At 44.9% G+C, this 19,765-nt stretch overlaps 1 protein-coding gene across 1 annotated transcript in view; it reads right to left on the reverse strand.

Moving 5' to 3' along the window:
• Positions 1 to 5,922, reverse strand: part of LOC107977720 (sperm motility kinase) — a 31,819-nt gene extending 25,897 nt beyond the window's left edge. Inside the window, exon 1 of the transcript XR_004771155.1 lies at positions 5,611 to 5,922. The gene's annotated coding sequence lies outside the window, so the exon portion shown is untranslated. The remainder of the gene's footprint in view (positions 1 to 5,610) is intronic.
• Positions 5,923 to 19,765: the final 13,843 nt, after the last annotated feature.

The raw sequence follows: 19,765 nt of genomic DNA on the forward strand, positions 1-19,765 counted from the left end.
TGTATTCTCAAACTTTGATCAAAGTAGCACATGTATTCCCTCAAATGTCAACTCACAGATGCTGTTACAGCTTGTGTTTTCAACACAGCCTTTCTCCAGGTCAGCAAGGTGGATGCACCTCTAGCCAATAGTGGTGGTGGTGGTGCATGCCTTTGATTGAAACAATTGGGGGACATGCCAGTCTGGATATAGAGACAGGGCCAAACAGCGAAAGCCTGTCTAAAAATAAATGAATAAATAACAAAACAATAAGGATATGCACCTTTGTCTCTATGTCCAAGTGCTTGGTAGCAAGCCTCAGCAGGCCTGCTGCTTCTTTCCCATGATTGCTGAGAATTGTACTCATATCTAAAAGGGAACGAATCACTCAGTGGACAGACAGACATGTTGCCAGCCCTCTTGTGATTCTGAATCTCACCCTGGTGTGAATTTCATTCTTGACCAGCCACCCAGTCATCCTCATTGTGGAGACCAGGTCCAGTAGAAGCAGCTCTCTATGTATGACATTTTTTCAGGGACATTGCCTGGGTAGCCCAGGTTTGAAAGCTGTTCGATTCTTTATTATGACAACTGGAAAAGGGGGAAAGAAATAAGGAAGAACAAAAGTATGTCAGATGGGTTTAGCAGGGCAAGCCTCCCTCCACCCCAATCACAAACTCACCTAACCAACCCAGTTGTGGCCTGAGTTGAAGCAGGGACTGCAGCAAATCAGGTGCACTAATGACACGGAGCTGGTAGAGAAGGACCACAGGGGGCAGCACAACATCAGAGAGTCTCACAGCTTCAAGAGCTGGCTGCATTCTTACTTATTGACACAGGCTGGGTTCCCCATAGCCTCCAAACCTCCCTTCACACACCTCCCACATGATCAATACTTACCGAACAGCTCCTCAGTGCAGTGCACAAGGGATGAACTCAATGCTCAGGCCAATTCCTGATGTGAGTCACACAAAATATTCACTGTGCATCTGGATGCTCTGTTTTCCTTTCTCCATTTGAACGGTATTCAGATTCACAAGGAATATGCGGTTGTGATGGGATGCCATGTCATTGTTTTCTTAGATATGGGCATTAAGATTTGAAATTAGGGATTGTTTATTTAAAATAGTGTCATTCCTCCCACACTGGCTTCAATCTTTGTGTTGGAAAATACCTTGACTGCCTGATCCACTTGTCTCCAACCCCAATACCAGGCAAGCTCCACCTGGTTTGATTTTGTGCTGGGCAAGAACCCAGGAACAAGAACGTATATGCACAATGGACACACCGACACTAGTCCTGCTATTTACTTTCAGTTTTTAAAGAGAGAGATCTCACACTGCAACCAAGCTAGATTACTGTTCCTTATATCACCCAGGATGGCCTTGAGTCTATGGCTACTCTCCAATCTAAGCCTCCACAGTCCCGGGATTATCGGCACACACCCTAACCTTGGCTCTGGCATCTAGTTTTAAGAAAAATCCACCAAGTGTCTAGAAAGGGCAAATGTGAGAGAGTGAGACCCCACGGGTGAGGAGACTAAACCTTCAAACTGTGGGGGTGAGGCTCCATCTTCCTAGGGTCATCAGCTGCACATGTGGACATGCACTGGTGTCCTTCCATCTGTCCCACGGAGCTGCATAGACAGTTAGATGAGACCAATCTGAGGGCTGCTACTCGGAACAGGCCTTCAAAGATACCTGGCTATACAGGTGACAGTCCTGGGGTGCTGAACACTGACCCGAGTGTCCTCAAGATGGCATGGGATGGGGACAGCCTCCTTTACCTCCCTCCCATCCAGGTCACAGCTCACCAGCTTAGAAGAAGAGTGGCATCCTGCTACAACTCATGTTTGTGGTACTTCAAAAGACTCTGAGTAGAAAGACTGGTCCTGCAACAAAAGCTAAAGAAAAAAGGAGAAAATGCAGGGTCGGTGGTGCTGATCTGTAATTCCATAGGGATGATCCAGAACTCCAGGTATTCCTCAGCTACATATCGAATCCCAGACTAGGCTGAGATACAGGTGTGACTCAGCTGGGACACCTCATGCCCATCATGAAGGAAGCCCTGAGTTTGGTCCCCAGGATAAAAAAAAACCAGGCTTGGTAGAGAATTCCTGGAATCCCTACATTTGGCACATGGAACCAGAAAGATTAAAATTTTAAGGATATCCACAGTTACACACGTCATTTAAAAACAAAACCACAAACCCCACTAAGATTAGGTGCACACCTGTAGCTCAAACACTCAGCTGGCTGAGAGTAGGGGGGTTGCCAGTCCTTAGCAGTGTGTACTACATACAGAAAACCTGTGTCTATGTAAGAGGAGAAGAAAAAAGAAAGGATTTCTCATTTGAGAGGACTGATATTTATGTCACTGTTTAGTTTTAGAGTCACAAGCTTTGGAAAAGAGAAGGAAATACCATGAGTATAGATAGGATCTAGACAGTATTTAGGAACAAAAGGTAAGGCAGGACTGGAGAACTGTACATAAGCTGTGTGTGTGTGTGTGTGTGTGTGTGTGTGTGTGTGTGTGTGTGTGCAGGACACATCCATGACCACATGGGGTGTATGTGTGTGTGTTCTTGTCTGTCTCACACACTTATAGACCCAAAATATTCATCCAGTGCTTTTACAACTTAATTATTTTGTTTATTTCTTCACACAAGGATTCTCTGTATACACCGGGCTGTGCAGGAACTCACTCTGTAGCCCAGGCTGTAGACAAGACTCACAGAGATCAGCCTGACTCCACCTCGAATCCTGGGTTTAAGGGGTGCTCCACTACCAAGGGCTTCCACCTTAAAGTTCAAATCAGGTGTCTCACTGATCTAGGCCAACATGAACCTATTCCTGCCTCTCTTTTACACAGGCCTAAGATGACACAAGGATGCTGCCACAGCCTGATTTCATGACTCCTGTGTCCATATCTCAGATTTCAAATATTCAGAATGTGCATGTTCTTTGCGAGATGGAGTGACACTCAGCCTGGAACTTCCTACACTGTCCTGGACAGTTCCTACTTAACAGGGCAGAGTGGTTCAGATCCAGAAATTCGGCATTGGGGAGTTAGACAGGAATAGGATCCTACTCAAGGTCATCGTTGCTTACAGAGCAGTCTGCCTGGGACAGATGAAACCTTGACTAAACCACAAATGCTCACAGTGTCAAGTACACCTGAGGAGGACTGAGGCAGCAGCACTGCACGAATACAGTCAGCTTGATCTACACACAGACTTTCAGTCTATCCTGAATTGCAGGGCAAGGCTCTGTGTGAACCCTAACCAACAAGGAAAAGAGTTTGTGGCAATGCTATTCCAGTTAACCAAAGTGGACAGAACCAAATGTCAGAAAATAAAGTGTTAGTGTGCATGTGACATCTTAGCACAACTGTCAGGGAAGGAAAGCCAATTTCTATCTTGGATGGTAGACAGAATGTGTCCCTTAGCATACTTCTGTGAGTCTGTTATTATTAAGGTGGGTGATCAAGGTTTCATGTTTGTTTGCTTGGTTTCAGTTGCATGTATCTATTCCAGTCAATTGTATTTTGTTTTATGTCTGCATTTGGTTTTGCTGTTTATGGACTTCTTCAGGGTTTAGTGATATATGTTGTGGGGGGTGATGCAGTTTAAGACAGAGCCGCTCACCTGCCTGGCACTTGTTCTTGTACAAGCAGAGACACACAGAGAGACAGAGATGGAGTCAGGGAAAGACCAGAAACAGAGAAGAAAGGGAGGGTGGAGGTAGACGGAGGAGACTCACTGCATATTCCAGTGGATGGGAGCAGGCGAACAGTGTAGTTGCATTACTTTGAACAGAATGGCAAGCCAGATCTCCAAACCGCTAGACAGAAACTCCTGAGAAGTTCTGCTGAGCTCTCTTGAGCAGCTCAGCCTGGTACAGTGACTAAGACCAGCATAGGATCCTGGGGAATCTCCTTTGCCAGAATAGTAGATGGTGGTTTGGAAAGCGTTGGGTTATAGGGTGCTATTTCCACCTCAAAGTGGAATAAGTCACACCTTTCTTCTCGGATTAGGTAAAAAAAATATATATATCTTCCTATGAGCTTAGTGTTGCTCAGAGGACAAGTCACACAGAAGAGAGAAATGTGTTCCACAAGGTGTGGAACACAGATGATGTCCCAGCAAAATGATGATTCTAGGATCCTTCTCTTCTTGGGTTCAATTTAGGGACAAGCTGGACAGACAGACCATCGACATCACTCACACAGACTTTCTGTGTCTGGTGCCATGACATCTTGGGACCATCTAGGGAGAAAAGGACACAAGATGAGATCATACTAATGTGATTGTAGAATGGACAATAATGGCTCCCAGAATCTCTCCCAGAGGATGTGCAAAAGGCCACTTACCGGTAGGAGGACAAGCAACTTGCAAAGACACAGAGAAATGGAAGCATCTTATGGAAGCCACCGTCCCCAGCAGAGAGCAGACTGTGGCTGCCATTAGGCAGGGGCTAGAGGAGGTTGCTGCTACCTCATAAAGGTTTCAGGTTGACCATGATCAGGACATCCATCATTGCCTAACGTTGTGGCAAGTGGTGTTGAGTGAAGAATCCAGTTGCCACTGTGAATCGTGGCCTTGAAGAAGCATGCATGGAGAGGCAGTTGGTGATTAACCAGAGGGCAGAAATAGGGCAGAGAGAAGACTCGGCCGCCCTTGGAGTCATTCCATGGATGAGATTTTCCCAAGATTTACTCTGAGTAGGGTCTGAGGACTCAGGTATTGGAACTTGCTGTGATGATTTTTGGAGGTTTTTGCAAGTGGTTGGGAGGAGGCGGCCCTCTGGAGAATTCTGCAGGGCTGCCTGCAGGGGACTTTCTCAAGCTGGCATCACACCTTTCTTGTGGCAGATGGGACAAGCTGTCCCTGGGTGAAAAGGCTCACCCCATGGAAAAGACCATATTCCCTGTAAAGAAACAGGGAGCAAAGGACAGTCATTACCCAGAGGGCAGTATGTGATGTTTATTTTCCCAGGTAGGGGAGAGGGCAAGGGGCTATTTTTGTTCCACAAGACAGCCTCAGCCACCTTAGGAACTCTGCCCTGCCCTCTGAACAAGACACCATGGAAAGCCTGCCCCTTCTGCCAGGGATTTTACCTGATGAGAGCTGAGCTGGGGTGGACAGCTGTTCTTCCTTTGCAGGAGGAGCCTGTGGACACTGCCTCCTGGACATCTGGCCTGGCTTCTGTAGGGGCTGTCCACATCTCAGCCAGACCAGTCCCCAACCCGTGGCTCACAAGCCATGGAGCTGGGGCTGGACCTCTTCAGAACTACGAAGTAGAAAGGCACAGGAAGGAGAACCTTAGTGACTTTGGACACAGAGAACTTACTGTGATGGCCCTGAATCATCTAAGCAGCCCACTGGTCCTCCAAGGAATCTCTGCTTCCTTTGCCCATGCCCCCATCTCCTGCTCTCCCTACTCTGATCAGCATCTGTGCTGTCCAATTGTAGCTCAACAAGCCCGAGGTCACACTTGAAGGCATCCTCTGGGATTGTTCTTTCTGTAGGGACAGGTTGTTAAGTTCACAAGGATGCCACAATTGGGCACAGCCATCCTCTGTCACAAAGGAGAGCAGGAAAAGAACGAATAGAGAGGATATTTGCCCCACCTGGATCTGTGGGTGACTGCAGGATCCCGTGTCTTTGGAGCCAGGGTCTTGCAGGAGTCCTGTCTTCTCTTGGCAGGTGGCAGGCAGCAGCAGCACAGGTGTCTGAGGCAGTTGACCATGATTTTCTTAGCCCTCTTCCAGCCTGAGCGCCTCCTGTTTCCCGAGGAAGCTGGGCCAGCATCCTCAGGCTGGCCATGGGTGATGGCCTCCTCCTGTGTGATGGTGCGTTCCTGAGTCAGAGCATCCTCAGGCTGGCCATGGGTGATGGTCTCCTCCTCTGTGATGGTGCGTTCCCGAGTCAGAGCATCCTCAGGCTGACCAGGGGTGATGGCCTCTTCCTGAGTGATGGTGCGTTCCTGAGTCAGAGCATCCTCAGGCTGGCCATGGGTGATGGCCTCCTCCTGTGTGATGGTGCGTTCCTGAGTCAGGGTCACTAACTTGGCCAGTGTCTCTTCCATTGTGATTGTTGCTTCCCGAATGATATCTTCCTCTGTGATGGACTCAGTCTGAGTCATGCTCACTCCATCGGCCATGGTCACTTCCTTTGTCCTCGTCTCCGCCAGAGTCATGGTCACCTCAAGTGCCATGTCCTCTTCCTGGATTATGGTTGGTTCATGTGTTATGGCTTCTTCCTTGGTTATGGTCACCTCCTTTGTTACAGACACTTCCTGGGCTATTGTTGCTTCCTCTGTGATAACTTCTACCTGGGTTATGGTCACTTCCTCTGTGTCAGACTCTTCCTGGGTTATTTTTGTTTCTTGTGTGATGGTATCTTTCTCATTCATGGCCTTTTCCTCTATGATATTCACTTCCTCACCAATTTCTTCTTCTTGTGTGATGGTGTCTACATAAAACATATCCCCAGAAAAGGAGCCCCTGGGGGTGACACTCTGAGCTGTCTCCATGGAGCTCCAGAGTTCCTCTTGGTAACTGCCGGAAGATATGTTGTCTCTGTCATGTGTGGTTTCATTGTGGCCCAGACTAGAAGGAGCAGTGTACATTAAGAGAGATGCCTGGACACTGGACATCAGGCTGCCACTTGACGGGATCTTGGAAAAAGAGAAATACTCACTCATTTCCTCACTGCTGCACATGAGGTAATGAGCTCGATGATGGTTTTGGTAGAGTAGGTGGGAACGGTAGGTCTTCTGTGACTGGCAGCACAGGGTGGCAGGCATGCTATGCCATGTGCCACCCTGCCTAGCATTCTTCCTTTCTTCCTTCTCCTGGGACTTAGATGGCAATGTGAACTTCAGGGCAGCAGGCTCAGTAGCTCTCCTTAGCGGCACAGGGAAGGCCTGAAGATCTGCAAGGTTGAGGACATTGCCTGGCTGCATGGTTTTCACCTGGTGTTGGCCGCAGTCTCCCCCAGGAGACTGGTGTTGGAGAATCAGGTAAGTGGCCATCACCTGGTTGTAATTTTGGTCTCTCAGAGAATCAATGATTTCCTCAGACTTATACCCCATGACTTTCATGGTGCTGATAATGCCAGGGCTCACGGTGCCAGGGCGTTCCTGTGTGGACATAGGTGGTGTACGTACCTTGCTGTCCCTTATTATGGGGCGCGTCATGATTTGGTCAATGGTGGGCCTCCTGTCCGGGTTGATCATCAGCATTTCGACGATGACATTGAAAATATCTCTGGAAACATGCTCAGGTATTCTGAAGTTTGCAACCAGGATTTGACGCCTAACACCTTCAGAAGAGCTAGCCCGGAAGGGAAAGCGCCCGACCACCATGAGGAAGAGGAGGACACCTAAACTCCATATATCTGCGGCGCAGCCATCATAGGCCTTCTCTAACAACAGTTCCGGGGCACAGTAGAGCAGAGTGCCACAAAAATCCCTCAGCTTCTGCCCTGGGGTCACTTTAGTAGCAAGGCCAAAATCACAAAGTTTGGCATTACCCCTGCAGTCGAGTAGTATGTTATTGGCCTTAATGTCTCGATGGGCAATATGGTTTACATGGCAGTACTGCATTGCAAGGACAATCTGGGTAAACAGCCTTCGTGTCTCACTCTCCTGTAAGGACCCCAGATCCAGAATGTGCCAAAGAAGATCTCCCTGTGATGCGTGCTCCATCACTAAGTAGGTGGTGTCTCTTGATTGGACCACGTGAAACAACTTAATGATGTTTGGATGCTGGAGAGATTTCATGATGCTGATTTCATTGGCAACAAGAGAGACGTTCTTCTTCTTCATTCGAAGAACTTTTACAGCCACACAGGTTACAGTAGGAACATGGAAGGCCAGTTTCACCTCAGAAAAATGTCCAAGGCCTACAGTCATCATCATCTTATAGTCAGTCATAGAGGACTCCTCACAGGAGTAGCAGACCTCCCTGCCTTGCTCCATGATCAAATCCTTGTTGAATGGCTAGAACCAAATTCACAATGGGGAAGTTGAAAGAAAATGTTCATATCGGGACCAGGAGAATGGTGATAGCTACAAATTCCTATGCCCCAAAGAAAGACACTAAGAGACATTGCAAACAACCTAACAAGGTCCTTAATGCTCACAAGGAGAAGAAATCATCCTCCACAGCATTGGACTACAGAATATAGTCCAATAGGGAGGTCACGTATCAACCGGAAACTCATAGAAGAAAATAAAGGTCACAGAAGCTAAGAGCCAACATTGGGGAGGACCATGATCCTCTATCTGTACCCAGCACTCAAGAGACAAGGCTCTAGTAAAACCAGAAGCAAGAACAGTTACCAAGACAACAGATACCCCAAAACCCAGAGTTACTGGGTGGAGAGATGGCTCAGGAGCATTCACTCAGAGAGGAGGCAGCTCCTGAAAACATTAGGATGTAGCGACAAAATCCTGTGTTCCATGACATCCCAGGGCTTGGGACTAACATCTGTGGTGCTTAAAGATGACATCATTCATCATATGGTACCCCTTAGACCTGAGACTTCCCAAGGAAGCCCAGGATCCCAGACAATGGCCTGATACATTGAAAATGATCAAGAAAATATTTGTCAGCCAGTACCCTAAAACAACAGGTGTGGGAGATGGAGCTATATCCTGATACCGTTGGCCCTTATTCTCTCAAACAAAATAACTTAGTTATGTCACTTATAAACAACAAAAATTAGTTGGTTGTGTATCTGGACATTAGCAAAATAAGATCAAGAACCAGGTGACTGAGTGTAACAGGACTGCTCTCTACTCTAACTGGTACTTTGTATGTATTCCCCCATGATCAAATGAAAGCATGAACTCAGCCTATGAAGCCATTTCTCAAAGGCCACCTGTTCTACTGTGTGACAAGTCTTTAATGTTCCTGAGTCCCCATTTTTTAATAGAATTGTTTTAGGATTAAAGTTTCAATAGGTACATTGCAGAACACAGATATGTATTTATTTATACACACACGACATATAAACTACACACACACACACAAACACACACTCTCTCTCTCTCTCTCTCTCACACACACACACACACACACACTCACACACACACACTCACACACACACACACACACACACACACACACACTCACACACACAACACACACACACACACACACACACACACACACAAACACTAACACCCCACAATCAGACATGATCCAAATAGCTGTGCCCAGCCTGAGGAGAGCCCTGCAGTGTCAGCTGATACACCTTATGTAAGAGCACAAGGGGAAAGCCAGCATACCTGGAGCCTGTGTGAATAAAAATAATCTTGGATCAGAGGGTGGAGGCAGGAAATGGTTAACAGGAATTAGCTATAGAGAGGATGGAGAAATCAGGATTAGGGACAGAAAGATGTAACAGAATGAGTAGGGGCAGAGATAGAGATTCAGGTCATTTACTTTGGGACAAGTGGAGAGACACTTTAATTGTAAGGGATTGGTCCAAGTAGGAAGGTCAGCTGGTTGCTTTTCATTCTCTCAGACTTTCCAGGTTTCCACCCTATGACTGACTCCCAATTCTTTATTGGTAAATGGAACAATAGAATCTTAATTAAACCTACATTTGGCAGCTACAGACAACCTGGTGACAACAGGACCGGATATCCTGCTAGGCCTAGGTCTGAGAGGTGGGGGCCAACTCTGCGTCCTTTGGTCACCAATGGTAGTTAAAAATATCTGTAGATTTAGGATCGGCTGATAAGCCAACTTAAAAACAACTAGGTGAGTACATGGCAATTATTAAATTAGGAAAGTGAATGCATGAGGACCAGCAGTTCAAGTCCCCTTTGGCTACTCAGTGGCCTTGAGGCCAGCCTGTACTAAAGGAGATCCTGTCTCACCAAAACAAAAAGCAAAAGCAAAGAGCAGAAGAGCAAGGACTGCTTTGGTTTTGTACATATACAAGGTTCTCAATGTTATAAAACGACATTTGCTGTGAGATACAGCTGATGGACTCAAGCTTGTGTGACATCAACAATTGAGTTGGCAGGGCTGTCATCAGCCTTTTCCTTGTTCTTGAAGCAAAGCTTCTGTTTCCTCCCATCAGAATTCTAACATGAAGTAATAAAATGTCCAGTGACTGACTTTGGAGTTCAAACTTCAAGCTGAACATCAGGGAAAAAAAGCAGGTTGCCACCAGCTTCTCACCTCTTCATCAGGCTGAATGGACTGATCCTGTCTCCATGAGCTCTCACCAAGCCTCTGACTTGTTAGTGGGGCTGAAGAATGAATGCCTCATATTGACTACATGTTCCTGTCTTTTATACACCTCTAGGTCTGGGATTAAATGTGTGAGCTATAATTCCCTTTTAGATTGATTCAATCTTGTGTAGATCTGGGTGGCCTTGAAATCTCTGAGATCCTTCTACCTCTTAATCCTGAGTCCTACGATTAAGATTGTGTTCCAGCACCTCCTAGCTTCTGGCTGCTGGGATTGAAGGTGTATATGACCACTGCCTGATCTGTATAGCTTGATGCTGATTTTGCTTTCTGAGTCCTCAGTCAAGCGTTAATAAATCCTAAACACAGAAGTCATCTGTTTAACACATTAAATGGACCTCACAGGACCTACCCAGAACCAGCCATGAAATATAAACCACAGAAACTGGACAGCCTTTACAACAGGTCAGGCAGATTCTTTCCTGTCAGTAAGACTTTCACACCACTGAAGGTATCGAGTGTGTACACATTCCAGACAAAAGCACTGCTTACAATTCTAGCAAGCTACATCACCACACGGTGAAAGGAGACATGGGCACTGTCCAGCAATGGGCAACAGAACCCTACTTGCCAGTTCTCTGTCATATATGACATTTTTTAAAGACACAGAGGATAGAGACTCTGTCATCCTCAGGACCTGGTGAAACCAGGAAAGAAGCTGAAGGACTTCCCTGTTGGACAATGAAGTTCCTTCTACCTAGTGCTTCTCCACAAAGGATGAAAAGGTTAAAATTGCAGGAGGTGGTAAATGCCTTTAATACCAGTACTTGAGAGGCAGAGGCAGGTGGATCTCTCTGAAATCCAGCCAGCCTGGTTTACAGAGAGAGTTCGAGGACAGCTAGAACTACAAAGAGAAACCTTCTATGGGAAAGCAAAAAAAGAAAGAAAAGATAAATAGGAGTTTTGTTAAACTCCAGCTTGGCAAGATCAGGAAGAAAGTTTTGTCCATAAAATGTCCCCATTTTTCAAAAGGGAAAGGTGTTTGGAGCAGTGTGGAGTCTGTGTGTGTGTGTGTGTGTGTGTGTGTGTGTGTGTGTGTGTGTGTGTGTGTGCCGTTCTGGGCAGATGACTCCAACACTAGGTAGTTTTTGTTCCTGGACTTGTTCTCTGAGGTCTATGAGCCCCAGAATGGATCTTTTGCTTCAAAACCATTATTGTTTCCACCCCCTGAGCATGATAACAAACTAGCTTTAGGACTATAATGCCCATTAAGATAGAAAATGAAAATGTCCCATGAAAGGCAACTTCAAGCCAACAGAAGGACAGGAGATGGTGGAGGGACTTGTCCCACCAAAGACAGTTCTTTTCTTCCTGGAAGAACAGGCTCTCTTTACACTTTCATTTACTCTGTTCTTGAAGTCTTTTAGCTGCCCTGTTCCATACATAACATCCAAAGAATGGGATTTGACTATTTCCTCTGACCTTGCCAGTCATGAACTTGAACTGCCAGGGAGATCCTAAGATAACCACCTAACAGGAGGCTTTCTGCCAAAGCACAGAGACACTGGTCCCCTCCTTAAGAGACCATCCAGTGTGGCCTGTCAGTCTTCTCAACAGGAGTCCACATGATTTGGCCTGTACTTAGTAAATAAGAGGCTGAATATAAAAAAGGAAAACATTGAGGGACTTGGAAGGTGTGTTCAGGAGGCAGTGAGATCAGGGGAATGTAGTCAAGGTTTTGTACATGTATGTCCATGTCACTCTGAGAATGTGGTATGTTGATATAAACTAATATTTTTAAATGGTGAAAGAAAGATGAGTCCAAATAAAATGACACATTAAAATAGAGTAATAGTGTAATAAATTTTCCCACATTGTACCCCAAACCAAGGAAGAAAGAACAGTTAGTTTAAATCCAGAGAAACGAAAGCTCTCAAACCAGAATCTCTGAACTTAGAGAGCAACTCACCGTGTTCAGATTCACCAATTCAACAATATCCAAGTACAAGTATCTCACTAATATACAAATCACAATTATCTCCAACCAGCTAACAGCTTCTGCACAGTAAGGACTGAAGTCAGCCTCAGCCAGAGCTGTTAGTGCTTAGGTGTCTGTCATTGTGAGGTCACAACAAGAAATGGACCAATAACGGCTCAGCACACAATACTGGATTTCCTCACCGTCTGTCACCAAGGAGAGGAAAGCTACTCTGTTTAGTGTGGCAGTAGTGGCCTGATAAGACTGGCTACACTCAAATAGTTGTCTCCAAAGTTGCCCAGTGAGTCACTTCTTTCTGTAAAGCCTACTTCTGTGGTCCACAAATTTTCACAAATGTCACCTGGTGGGAACTGTGTCTAAACATTGACACTCAAACCTCAACCAGGATGAGTTTCACTTTAATAATAAAACAGGGAATCATAAGAATGAAAATGGGACCCACAGATTTGGGCCTCCCTTGGTTATGGACTCTGATAGTCTTCAGTTTGTAGGTGCATACTCTTTGGCTTTTCACTCTGACCCTAGTCTTCTGTGACAAGTTTGTAAAAACAATCAGTATCTCTACAGTCAAAGTTTTTATTTTATTTTTCTCTAATGACAGATTTCTGGGTTCTCTAAGATGATTACATTGGGATGTTGTGACAAAATGCTGTTTCATTTCTCTCTATGGCCTGGGACTAACATCTATGGGGGCTAAAGATGATATCATTCATCACATGATACCCCTTAGGCCTGAGACTTCTCACCAAAGCCCAGGAACCCAGAGGCAGTTGCTTGATATGTTCAAAATGATCAAGAAAATACCTGTCTGCCAGAACCCTAAGACAGCAGGTGTGGGAGATGGAGGCATAGCCTGGCACCCTAGGCTGTATGATGGCTCCGCACACCTCACTCACACACTCTCACATGTTCCCATGGACATGAAGGCTGGTCTGGTCAGAGGGGCAGAGGGGACCAATGAGGTTATTTGCATGAGGTTAGCATTCTCTGTACCTCCCATGACCCACTTCCTCTTTCTAGGGTTGATTTCCCAAATTTTCCACAACTTCAAAAACAGGGAAGGACAATTGATAGGGATCAAAGTGCAAATACAGGATCATTCCTTGGACATTTGACATCTAAAACTCTAATACACACCTTCTCAACTTTAATACTTTTAGGTGGATTCGTTTGAAGCATAACAGGCTCCAGATCTTGTCCTTCACTGGATTATGGATGATGTATATCTGCTGCTGTGATAAAATCTCATGACCAAAAGCAATTTTAGGGAGATTTATGACACTTTCAGTTCCCAAATATAAGCTACCATAAGTGGAGTGCTGCTATTAGAGGTGTGTGCCACCATATTCAACTAATCCTTCACATTTGTTTTGTTGAACAAGGATCTAGGTAGTCCAGGGTGTCATGAGTGTCAATATGTAACTTGGGTGGCCATGAATTTGTGATCCTTCTGTCTTTCTTCCAAGGGTGACATTGCAGCCATAGGACACCACACTGGGCTCTAGGTCCACTTGTTTATTTCTTAAGGCCATGTCTCCTATAAGCCAGGCTGGCCTCTTACTGGAAATGTTTAGCCAAGGCTGGCCTGCAAGTTCTGATCCTCCCCCTTCTACTTAGAAGTTAGGATCAGAAGTTCAAGGGCTAAGAGGTACAAGGATCGAGTCCAAGTGTTGGATTTCAGCTATGAGTTGCCATGCTCAGCTTGGTAACTTTTTCTTTTATCACTATATTATTTTAAGTTTGTTTATTTATGTGTGCATATTCATGCCATGGTGCACACAAGGAAGCCAAAGGACAACATGAGGGAGTCTGTTCTCACCCCCAAATATAGGTCTATGGGACTCAACTCACTCAGGCTAGGCAGTAAGCACCTTCACACACTGAGCCATCATGCTAGCCTTCACATAGACCTTCAAAGTTTCTTGTATAAGCTGGGTGTGGTAGTACATGTATGTGTTCCTACCACTCAAGAGACAGTATGCCACTACTTTGTGTAGAGTGAATTTGTAGCCTTCTTGCTTGAACTTCTTGAGTGGTAGGTTATTTGCCTTAATTGACCTATACACTTATTTTCTAAAACTTTGTGATTTACAAGCAACTTTAGTCTTTCCAAAGGTTGGAAAGTGGTGAGAGGGAGAAGCCCACATCAGTAAAGGGCCTGCTGTGCAAGTGTGAATCATGGAGTTCAGATTCCTTCCACCATGTTAAAGCTGGTTCCAGTGGGGACTGGTGCATCCCTGAATCTCACTGGACGGCAGCCTAGTCAGTCTGATCTCAAGGTTCAATGAGAGTTGTTGTCTCAAAAGAGAAGGTGTAGAGAGATAGAAGAAGACACCACAGAGATAAACTCTGACTTTCACACATGGACATAAGGCTTATGTCCTCATGTGTCCATACATGCACACACACCTACACACACAAGCTAGGCTGGTGGCTCATGTTGGTAATCAAAATACTGAGGATGTGGAGGCCAGAAAATCAAGACCAATCTCTCATCATAGTGAATTCAAGGCCAGTCTTGACTATATGAAACTTCCAAACAAAAACAAAAAAAAAACAAAAAATTGATAGACAGAATAAAGAACCCCTGGATATCAATCATTTACATTTCCTCAATATTTACATTTCTAATTCTTTATTTTGTAATCCCTGAAACATTTCAACATAAGTTACACACATGACTCTTTATGAAAAGAACATTGTCTGCAGAACAGTTTAGCAGCCCAATGGGCACAAAGGGAGTTGTTAACCTATAGTGTTTTCTGTGCTGGGGATGAAGCCCAGGTCTGTGGGCATGCAAGACCAGCAAACTGCTGCTGAGCTCCACCCAAGCTTTTGTTTGAGGCTGACATTGAGTTTGTTACCTTCCTGCTTGGGCTTCACAGAGCTGGGCTTGTAGACCTGTGTCCCTGACTAGTTAGTACTTTCCTGTTGTTGTGATAAACACCTTGGACAAAAAAAAAAATATGAGGAGCAAAATCTTTATATGGTTCACAGGGTATAGATAGTCAAAGTGGGAAGCTGTGGTGGTTTGAAGAGTAATGGCTCCCATACACTCATGTGTTTGAATGCTTGGTCAACAGGGAGTGGCATGTTAGGAGGTGTGGCCCTGTGGGAGTAGGTGTGGCCTTGTTGGAGAATGTGTGTCCCTGAAGTGAGCTTTGATGTTTCAAAGGCTCAATCCAGGCCCCATTCCCTCTCTCTCTCCTTGCTTCCTGCCAGTGCAGATATAGAGCTCTCAGCTGCTTCTCCAGCTCCATGCTCCCTGCCATTCAATAATGGACTAAACCTCTGAACTGTAAACCAGCCTTCATTCAGTGTTTTGTTTTATAAGAGTTGCTGTGGTCATGGTGTCTCTTCACAGCAATAGAACACTGACTAAAGCAGAAGCCAAGACATGAACTCAGGGAACCTGCAGGCAGGAACTAAAGAGGTCATGAAGAAATTTATCTACCTGTCTGTCTTCCTTGGCTTACTCAGCCTGCTTTCTTTAATTTTCTCTTAAACATGTAAATATTTATGTATTTTATGTTGATGAGTGTTTCATCTGCATGTATGTCTGCACCCCAGAAGAGGTAATCTGATCCCATTATAGATGACTGTGAGCCATCATGTGGGTGCTGGGAATTGAACTCAAGACCTCTGTGAGAGTAGCCAGTGCTTATAACCACAGAGCCATATCTCCAGCCCCCTCAACCGCTTTCTTATAGAACCATGGACTGCCTGCCCAGAAGTGAGTAAAACAACAGTGGGTTGTAGTCTCCTGTGTCAATCAAGAAATTCCTTCAGAGACCTGCTGGAAGGCTAATCTGATGGGGACAATTCCTCATTTGTGTCTCCTTCTCAGATGACTCCAGTTGGTGTTGACAAAAAAAAAAAGCAACCAGCACACAGATCTGGGATTTGTCAGTTCTCTACTTTCATCTTGGTAATGCCAGTTGCATTCCCAACTGCTCTTGGGCTTGTTTGTGCATGAGAGCCTAGTGGAGATCTTTGTAATTCCTTAATGGGATTGGCTGGAGAGATGGATCATCAGTTAAGATCATTTGCTGCTCTTCAAGAGGAACCAAGTTCAATCATCAGTACCCACAGGTCAGCTCACCCCTGCTGCAGCTCCAGTTCCTGGGAGCGGACCTGTCTCCTGAATTCTTTAGATGCCAGGCAAGGGTGGTGCACATACATAAATACATACTTACCTACATACATACACATGTAGTGTACATATATAGATACATGTCCACACTCATAATACTCTTGTAGTGAATATACATATTTACACATGTGGTGCACATGCATACATACAATGTAGTGTACACATGGACACCTTGGTGCACATACATAGTGCACATGTAGTGAACATACATCCATATACATGTGGAACACACACATACCTACTCTTGTGGTGCACATACATACATACACACGTGGTGCACACACATACTTACACATGTGGTGTACATATATACATACACCCAGGCAGAACACTAGCACTCATAAAAATAAGCCTAATTTTTTTAAATAGTGAGAATAAATTCTATTTATTTTATGAGTGAATGTTTGACTGTGTATATGTCTGTTCCTGTGATGGTCAGAAGAGGTCATGGGTTCCCATGGAACTGGTGTTATAGCCAGGGTATATTTGCTGGGAACCAAACTCAGGTCCTCTGGAAGAGCAGTGCTCTTAACTGCTGAGCTGTCTCTTCAGCTCCAAAAATAATCATTAAGGAACACTGCATCCTTTAGGTCTACACTTAAAGCCCTGTATGTGATTGTCTAGAGCTTGTTTTGAGGGCAGGTTAATGTAGCTCAGGCTGACCTGGAATTTAATATATAGCTGAGACTGGCCATGAATCTAATCTTCCTGCCTCAGTTTCCTGAGTACTGGAATTACAGGCAACCTGACTAAGCCCCAGTATTCTGTTACATTGTTCAAACATTAAACCTGACTAGAGAGATGGCTCAGCAGTGAATAGTATCTTGTTGTGGAATATTACTATAACTGTGTAAAAGTGTGTTGTTTTACTTTATGCTGCATTTTTAATTATGTAAAGATGTGTTACTTTTGTTTATGCTGCATTTGTTTAATTATGTAAAGAGGTGTTGCTATTTCACCTTGCCTGCCTAAGGCACCTGATTGTTCTTATAAAAAGCTGAACAGTCAATAGCTAGACAGGAAAAGCCAAAAAATAAATAGGATGAGGACTCTAGGCTGGGGGAGAGAAAGAAGAAGAAGAGGAGGAGGAGGAGGAGGAGGAGGAGGAGGAGGAGGAGGAGGAGGAGGAGGAGGAGGAGACAGAAAAAGAAGAAGGGGAGGAGGAGGAGGAGAAGGTGAAAAGGAGAGAAAAAGAGAGGGACATTTCTGGGCCAGAAGCCAGGCATCTGCCAGCCAGCTATGAAGTGTGGGACAAACAGAAGCGAGAAAGGTAAAAACCCAGAGTCAAAGAATAGATGCAAAGGTACAGGTTAAGTTAAAAGAGCTAGCCAGAAATAAGCCTAAGATAAGACTGAGAATTCATAACTAATACAAAGCCTCTGTGTCATGATTAGGAAGCTGTCTGGTGGCCCAAGAGAAACCCTGTTACAGCACATGGTTGCTCTTCCAGAAGACCAAAATTCATTTCCCAGCACGCCCAAAGCAGCTCACAACTGTCTGTATCTTCAGTTCCAGGGGATCCACAGCATTTTTCTGGCTTCCATTGTGCATTTCACACATATCATACACACACATCCATGTAGGCAAAACACCAATACACAGAAAAATAATAAATAAAATGTTTAAATGAGATATTTAGAAGACATAAACATATCTCTATATGCTTACTTTCATTTAAGGGTTTTTTCTTTCCTTTTATCTCTTTTTTCCCTCATGTATTTACAGATGTGCCTGTTCATGTGTGTAGGGATAACGGTGAGAGGCAGGGTGGTTGTGAAGGCCAGAAAGCAATATAGTGTATAGTTGTGTGTATCCATCTTTAAAATGTTTTCAAAAGGCACATACTTTCACTGGCCCAGAACAACTCAACAAATGAGCTAAACTAGCTGGCCAGGGAGTCCCAAGGATCTGCACTGGCATCCCAGTGCTGGGATTACAAGCACTGCATCACCTCACTTTTTTAAAAAATGGTTTTTCAAGACACAGAATCTCTGTTTCTCTGTCTCTGTGTCTCTCTATAATTAGATAGAGATACATACACACATAGACACAACACACACATACACACACACATACACACACATACACATTTGAAACAGGGGTTCTCTGTGTGGTCCTGGATGTCCTGGAACTCACTGTATAAACTAGTGTGGGGTCAAACTCATAGATCTGCCTGTCCCTGCCTCCTGAGTGCTGGAATTAAAGGCAAGCACCGTCATCACCCAGCCACGTCTAATGTATTTAGAGTGGATTCTGGGGTTCAAACTCAACAAGGCAAGCACTTTACTGACCAGGCTATCTTCCCAAGCACCCACCCACTTTTTCTGTATTGTGTTTTGTTTTGTTGACAGAGTCTCATATATCCCAGCTGGCCTTGAACACACTATGTTGTCTGGAAGGCCCTCCAATTCCTTTTGGAAATCAGATAATAACAAACTCAAGAGACTAGTGGAAACTAAGAGGTTTTCATTATACAATTTGCAGAGAAAAGTCATAAATGGCCAAGGTGCTGATTTGGCACCAGACAGTGGTTTTTTAAAAACATATTGAGAGATATTCCTGTTCTCTCCTGTAGGCTTGTAGGACTTGCATGCCCCTTATTCCCCATATAATTTGCCTAGGACAAAATCCTCATCCAATAAATAATTTGAGACTTGAGTCCGGCCCCTTCTGATTGCCAGCTTCTCTAATCTGAACCAGCTAAATTAATGAGCACAGCACTTGTAACTTTCTGAAACAAACAGGGGCTAGTGACTAGCTAGGGAAGAGGGTCTAGGAGCAGCCTGCTTGTCTGTCACTGTGATCAACTCTAGCTCACCTCATGCTGAGAATGGACTGTAACCATCTCTTTCTTAACCTCTTTTTTCTTCTCTGCTATCCCCCAAGTGCTGGGTCTACAAGTGCATACGATCACGCTGGACTAGGGAATTTTTCTTTACCATTTGACATTATAAAGTGGTTTAACATGTTCATGACACGGCCTAAAGGTTGCTGTCCAAAACTCCCAAGGTATCAAGGTGTTTTTTCACTGTTAGATGGGTCATCATTTTGTTTATGAGATTGTTGTGAACAACAGCCTTTCTCTTCCAGTGTCCTCTTCATTTTCTCCTGGGGGAGCTGCTGTGTTCTGCCAGAGATAGCTTCTGTCACCCAGAGTGCAAGGGGACCTCAAAATCTACACTGGCAAGGAAGGACTTGATCCACTGTTGTCACTGGTCGTTTCCTGTTACGCCCTGCATGGACGAAGTCAAAACCGCCTGGTGGAGAAAGCTGGTTCTGCAACAGGGTGGAAATTGAGGACACATGGTTCCAGGAAGGAGTTGAGCTTGTGGGAGTGGCTCAAGTGGAATCAGCCTGCATTGCAAAGGGGACTGGGATTTCCTGTCAGGCCATGCCTCCCTGGCTATTGGTGGTTCTCT

Source organism: Cricetulus griseus, chromosome 8 (assembly GCF_003668045.3).
Source record: "Cricetulus griseus strain 17A/GY chromosome 8, alternate assembly CriGri-PICRH-1.0, whole genome shotgun sequence".
In the NCBI taxonomy this organism is placed as follows: domain Eukaryota; kingdom Metazoa; phylum Chordata; class Mammalia; order Rodentia; family Cricetidae; genus Cricetulus; species Cricetulus griseus.